Consider the following 7,235-nt stretch of genomic DNA (forward strand, 5'->3'; position numbering starts at 1 on the left):
TATGAAATATTCGTGTTATACAATGTAATAAATGTGCAGACTTCATACGTACCGGGAAGTCTGTGTTCCATGTAAGTTTTTCTTTGAATGGACCTTTGTGTGTCCTTATGAAATGTTTCTATGCGCTGCGGATTAGAATAATGAATGATATAGTGTAACAGGGATAAAATTTAGAAAATAAACTTATGCATAGAGATAAAGGTCCAGAATTATTACAAGCCTAGCATCTCTTGCCCTTCTTGGTACTCCACTGGATCTTTCCTCAACGAACCGAAGACAGTGACGTGGCTTCTTTCAGGCTCAATTATAATAAGGATCCAGTGGAAGCTGCGTGCATAAAATGTTCATGCATATTAGAGCTAACTAACATGTAGAGATAAGGAAAAAGACATCGAAAGTAGATGGTATACACACACTTACTTGAAGTTGTATGGAAGTAGTATGAAATCCTTGAATGTTTGTTTGTCTAGGAAATTGTATACTTCCACCAAGGTTTTTTCCGGCGCTAATTGTATCTGTTGTTGGTTAACTATAGATGGATCCATGAAGCCTATATGTAGGTACGCCTCTCGGCGGCATGTCTGAATTAGCATCCTACATGAAATGGAAGACGAACTTAGTACGGTGATGCACGCCAAAATTTACATGTAGAGATAAACGGACACTTACAGAACCCAAGCGCTGATCAGAGAGACGTCCAGGGCATCATGATGGTACACTTCGTATATATCCTTGAAGTCTAGCCACATCACTTTCTCCCCTTCACCGTGAAAATCTATCAGTTTTACCTTCAGACCGATCATCTTCCTTGAGTCGGCGGATGCCATCATGTACCATTGATGGAATGTGTACATCTTTGTTGATAGCTTCCGTACCAATGAAGGCTTTACTAGAGGTTTGCCTAGCTCATAAGGCCATCTCGGCTCAGGGGGCGGTGCAGTTGGCGTCTCAACTTGCCCTATGCATTCATCAAGTCCCAGACCTGTTTCTTCCATGAACTTCAATACATTTGCTTGTTGATCCAAGGGCATTGCTTTTACCCGTTGAGCATCTTTTTTTGATAAATGGCTGAGGTCGGGGACAGGACCGCTGGAAGATGACTTTCCTTTCCTTTTATCCTTTTCATCAGCCTTTACTAAAGCCCGTTCATAGTTTGATAAGAGTGGTATCCTTTTCTTGGCTCCTTCTTCCATCCTGATAAAAAAGTTTAAATCTCGCTGACTTACTGGTAGTGGCTCCATCTCCCTTGGTTTTTTTCTTCGGCTTGTTTCTTGAACCACTCACTGGCCTCTCGTTGGATTTCTGCCCACTGTTCCGCATGAGACATTGCCTCCCAGCGTTCCTTACGAGTCACTTCAGGCTCCTTTGTTTTCTTCTTTCTCTGTCTTTGCTTGGGAGGCGGTGCTCGTGACTTCTTTAGTGGTGGTGCAGGTTCCTTCAAGGGGGCCGCTCTTGGTGCCGGTGACGGTGATCGGGGAGGGGTGTTGTTATTGTCGTCATCGCTCCCAGCACCAGGATGTGGTGGAGATGGAGACCTTGATATAGATGGAAGGGACGGTCCTGGAGCAGGAGATGACGGTCTCGAGGTATGAGGACAAGGTCACTGCTGGGGATCTACGGGGAGCGGTCTTGAGCTTTGAGGAGATGGCTTCGTGCCGGGAATAATGATGTAGCATTTTCACCATAGAATGATCCCATGAAGCGCATCTGCCAATGTCTTTTCCCCGTCGCCTCCCGGGAGGTCGAGCTCTAGACCTTCATACTGGCTATCAACTATTTGCTCTACGCGGACGCTGGCGTAGCCAGGTGGAATCTCCATGCCATGACTGCTCTGCCCCGCCAGGGTTGCTAACACACTCCCGTACGCTACCTATACATATAGCAGAAGTAAACAAGTTGAACTCCGATCTCGAGGCCTGGATCAATTGACAAGATTGCATAAATATTATGTATAAGTATACCTTAATAGTGAGGTTGCCGACCGGTGCATGCAGCTCACATGAGGTCCGTTGTGTGATGGCATCCACGGGGAACCGTTGCTCCTCCACGGGTAACCTGGGCGTCTGCGCATCGGGGACCCCTGTAGAAGCACAACTGCTCAAGAGGCGTTGAGAAGGGCTGGCGGTGTTAGGATTCGGCAATGCTCCAGATTGGGCCAACTCCGCAACTGCGTGGGCCACCCGCCGATTGATTTCATCCATCATTCTTTGTTCTTGTGCCTGCACTTTAGATTCTAGCATCTGCCGCCAGCTCTCCTCGATCTGTTCCTTTCTTCGCTTCCGGCTTCTGTACGAGGCGCTGTCGCCTCGGAAAGCAAACTTCCACGGAACCACCCCGAACCCTCGGCAACGTCCTGGGTGCTCTGGATTACCGAGGGCCAATGTGAGCTCATCATTTTCTCAGTCCACCTTCAACCTCCCAGCCTTAGAATCTTCAATGTTCTTCACAAGATGTTCGGCCTTCTCACGTATTGTGTCATTAAAAATCAACGTCCCATCCTCTTAGCTCAGGGAGCCTCCATGAGCGTAGTACCAATTTTTTGATCGTTCGGACCATTCAATAGTTGCAAGTACGATTCCCCGTTTGATCAGATCTTGTTCCATCTTCCTCCACTTGGGAATTGCTGAGCCATACCCACCTCGCCCCAGATGATGGTGGTAGCCTTTCTGACTAGCATTTGTTGTGTTCGTCATGATCTTTTTCACACCGTCTTCACTCCTCTTATATTCAACAAATGCATCCCAGTGATCCCTCAACTTTGGCCACGTGTTGAAGTCTGGAGTTCGGCCCTTCTTAATGTAGTGGGTATCCAGCATCTTCTTGAATGTCTGGAATTGTGTAGCCATCTTCTTAAGCGTCCACGCTTTGACATCCTTCTCACTATATCCTTCGGGAAATGTGAAATGTCTCTTCACGTCTTCCCACAACATATTCTTTTCTGTCTTCGGGGGGACGTACGGATTAGTGCTTCTGACCTTCCATTCTCTGATGCTGATAGGCACGTTGTCCCGGACGATTGCCCCGATCTGACTCACGTACTTCTTTGCTACTTTCTCGGGAGCAACCGGCCTGCCCTCTTCTGTCACTTCGGTGATGACAAGCCTCCCTTCCATCACCTTTGTATGACCTCGGGTCTTCTGCCCTTGCGTCGATCCGGAGGGCTAACAGTTCAAGATTTGTTAATTAGTACGTAGTAGTAACGGTGGCGTGAAACAATACAAGAATCGTTATATATACCTCGCCGGAACCTTCCGCCACGGCAAGGTGTTGCTGCGGCTGTTGCTCTTCATTCCCATCGGCGGACATGTTGAGGAACATGTCCGCCTGGGTGCCCTCTTCATCCGTGTACGATAGTGGACCGTTGTCGCCACTACCATCACCAGCGATTATCTGCTCCATGATATACCTTGCGGTCTCATCGTCTGCCATTTCAACTATTGATTGAAACATACATGGAATCATACATGACAGTCATAGAAATCGCCTTACTTATATGTATATAATGAAATCATAAAATAACATGAATCCTACAAAGTCCGGAATATTTATACAAATTTCTACAAATTAGTAGTACTTTGTGACGAATTTCTAGCAATAACATGAATTTTTACGAATTTTTAGCAATAACATGAATTTTTACGAATTTCTAGCAATAACATGAATTTTTACGAATTTCTAGCAATAACATGAATTTTTACGAATTTCTAGCAATAACCACATGCGGTGCCTAGGTTGTGACGGCGGCGGTCAGGGCGGCGGTCAGGGCGGCAGTACGGCGGAGGCGGGGACGGTTCCCCGGAACCACGGGCGGTACCTAGGTTGTGACGGCGGCGGTCAGGGCGGCCGTACGGCGGAGGCGGGGATGGTTCCCCGGAACCACGGGCGGTGCCTACTAGGTTGTGACAGCGGCGGTCACGGCGGCGGGACGGCGGAGGGGACAAATATATAAAAATCTAACTTAAAAAATCTAACTTAAAAATCTAACTTAAAAATCTAACTTAACAATCTAACTTAAAAAAATAACTTAATTTTCTAACTTACAAAAAAGGCCCACCCGGCGCCAGTGCCAGCCGGCGCGGCGGACCTCTCGCGCGCGGTCGTCGACGGTGGCCGGGGCGACGAGGTGGCTGGGTCGGCGGGACGGCTGCGGCCGGTGCGGCGAGGACGACGGCCGAGGCGACGAACGAGGACAAAGCTAAGGCGCGCGGGACGGCGGGACAGCGTAGGCGGGACGGCGACGAGGCGGCGACGAGGGGCGACGAGGCGGCGATGAGGATGGAGGCGGTGACGAGGCGGTCGATGGAGCTCTGGTGGCCGGAGGCGACGAGGAAGGGGCCGGGCGCGACGGACAAGGAGGATCGAGGCGGGCCGGCCGGGGCGATGGAGGAGGAGGATGTCTGGGCGCGATCGGCGGCGGGATGACAACAGCCGGTGCAATGGGGGACGACGACGACGGCGGCCGGCGAGGGAGGCGGACGGGTGGCGACGGCGGAGCAGAACGCGCAGGACTTGGCGAAAATTTTGCTAAGTGTAACTGGCGTGGGGGTAGAAGGGAGTACAGTGCCTTTTAACCCCCCCCCCTTTTATCCCGGTTGGTGACGGGACCCGGGATAAAAGGGTGCATCCGCCAGGTGGGGCTGGGAGGCTACCCTTTTATCCAGGGTGCCACCACCAACCGGGATAAAAGGGGGGGCCTTTTATCCCGGTTGCAGTTGGCAACCGGGATAAAAGGGTACGTCCGGGCGGGAGACGAAAAGCACCCTTTTATCCCGGTTGCCGTTTGCAGCCGGGATAAAAGGGGGCCTTTTGTCTCGGTTGCTGTTGGCACCCGAGACAAAAGGTCTTTTTCCTAGTTTTCTTCTCCTGCCTATTTTTTGGAAATGGATTTTATTTCATCTTTTCACTGCATTTCAGGATGAAAAATAAAAACCTTCACATATTTTGTACATGCAAAAATATATTTAATTAACGAGTAAATTGACAATAAGTATGATTTAGTCATTAATTCTATACCAGTTCATTTAGCCTCTAAAATATTTATTTTACTGCATCGCTGTGATCAAGAAATTATTCAATTAAATAATTTCAATGCGCAGAAAAATCCATGTTTGTATGTGGTTAACATTATTTATGTTTATCTAAAAAATCTTCACCTAACAAATTTAAGAACACATGAAATCATACATAGGGTAAATTAATAATTGTATCAATTAATACACAAAGGTCATGTACATTTAACGCATTACAATACAACATTGTAAAATTTCTTCTTCATGAAAGTTCCTTGATCATGATCGCGGCGTAAGTACGGAGCCTCTTCTTTGGATAGCAGGATGCTTGGATCAACTTCAACGGCGAATGGAGGCATGCCATCAAACTGATCATAATCATCTGATTGGTCTGTTTCATCCTCGACTCCCACGATTTTTCTTTTACCTGGAAGAACTATGTGGCACTTTGGCTCCCATGTCTCTTCTGGATTCCTCTTGGGTTTGCTACACATGTCCTTCACATAGAACACCTGCTGCACATCATTGGCAAGTACGAATGGGTCATCACTGTATCCAGTCTTGCTCAGATCTACTATTGTCATTCCGTACTGATCTTTGGTTACGGCAGTTAGCTTCACCCAATTGCAAAGAAATAGAGGGATGTACAATGGTCCGTATTCGAGTTCCCATATCTCCTGTATGAAACCATAATACGACTCCTTGCTATTATTTCTGTCCATGGCATCTATGCGGACACCACTATTCTGGTTCGTGCTTTTCTGGTCCTGGGCTCTTGTTTAAAATGTGTAATCATTTATCTCATAGCCTTGGAATTTGACGATTGTGCTAGCAGGTCCCCTGGCTAACAAGGCAAGTTGTGGGTGAATCTCAGAGTTACCCATAAGTTGTTGGCGCAACCAGGTGCGAAAAGTTTCCATGTGATGACGGGTAAGCCAAGCATCGGATTTGGTCAGGTTTTTGGAAACTACCATCTGCCTGTGCTGCTCGATATACGGAGACACAAAGGATGACTGTTGTAGAACAGTGTAGTGTGCCTTGTCGAACAAATCAGTATCATTGCTCAAACTTGATTTCCTTCCAAGGGTGCCCATTCTTCGGAGCCTCCCCTCGTGGCATGAAGTTGGAACCACAATCGAGTCAATTGAATCAATAAAATCAACACAAAACTCGATCACCTCCTCTGTTCCATATCCCTTGGCGATGCTTCCTTCTGGACGGGCACGATTAAGAACATAGTTTTTTAGGACTGCCATGAACCTCTCGAAAGGCCACATATTGTGTAGGTATACAGGTCCGAGAATACCAATCTCTTTTATTAGGTGAACCAGTAAGTGTGTCATAATATTGAAGAAGGATGGTGGAAATAACAACTCAAAACTGACAAGACATTGCACCACATCGTTCTGTAGCTTTGATAGCTTGGATGGATCGATTGCCTTCTGCGAAATCGCATTGAGAAACGTGCATAGCTTTACGAGCGGCAACCGGACATTTTCTGGTAGAACACCCCTCAGTGCAACCGGAAGCAACTGGGTCATCAACATATGGCAGTCATGAGCCTTGAGATTTGTAAACTTCTTTTGTTTCATATTTATTATTCCGTTTATATTCGAGGAGTACCTAGACGGGACCTTCATACTATTCAAGCATTCAAACATGCTATCCTTCTCTTCCTTGCTGATGTTGGGATACGAGGTAGGCTACACTAGTGCAAATCAAAAATTCTATCAGAATGGAGCTTCTTCATGCGCTTTTCACTTATATGACTTGGGATACGAAGCGTACATGTTTTGTAAAGAGAGAACTACACATATCTCCACATGTGTCCACATTATTAGTTCAACATCTCCATGTCCATGACTTGTGAAACATAGTCATCAACTAATACATGTGCTAGTCTAATATTCATGTGTGTCCTCACATGAACTCCGACTAGGGACAACTTTAGAATAACCATACAAGTAAAGAGTTTCACATACAATTCACATAATTGCAAATCAATTCAAGTAGCCTTCAATGGATATTCAATGAACACAACATATAAATCATGGATACAAATGGAATATCATCATCTCTATGATTGCCTCTAGGGCATACCTCCAACAGTCTCCCACTTGCACTAGAGTCAATCTAGAAGGTACCTAATACCCATAGCTCTTACATGCGCATCATGCTTAGCCTGCGGGAGTGGTTTTGTCAACGGATCAGAAATGTTCAGATCCA

The sequence above is a fragment of the Setaria italica genome, chromosome V, assembly GCF_000263155.2.
Source record: "Setaria italica strain Yugu1 chromosome V, Setaria_italica_v2.0, whole genome shotgun sequence".
In the NCBI taxonomy this organism is placed as follows: domain Eukaryota; kingdom Viridiplantae; phylum Streptophyta; class Magnoliopsida; order Poales; family Poaceae; genus Setaria; species Setaria italica.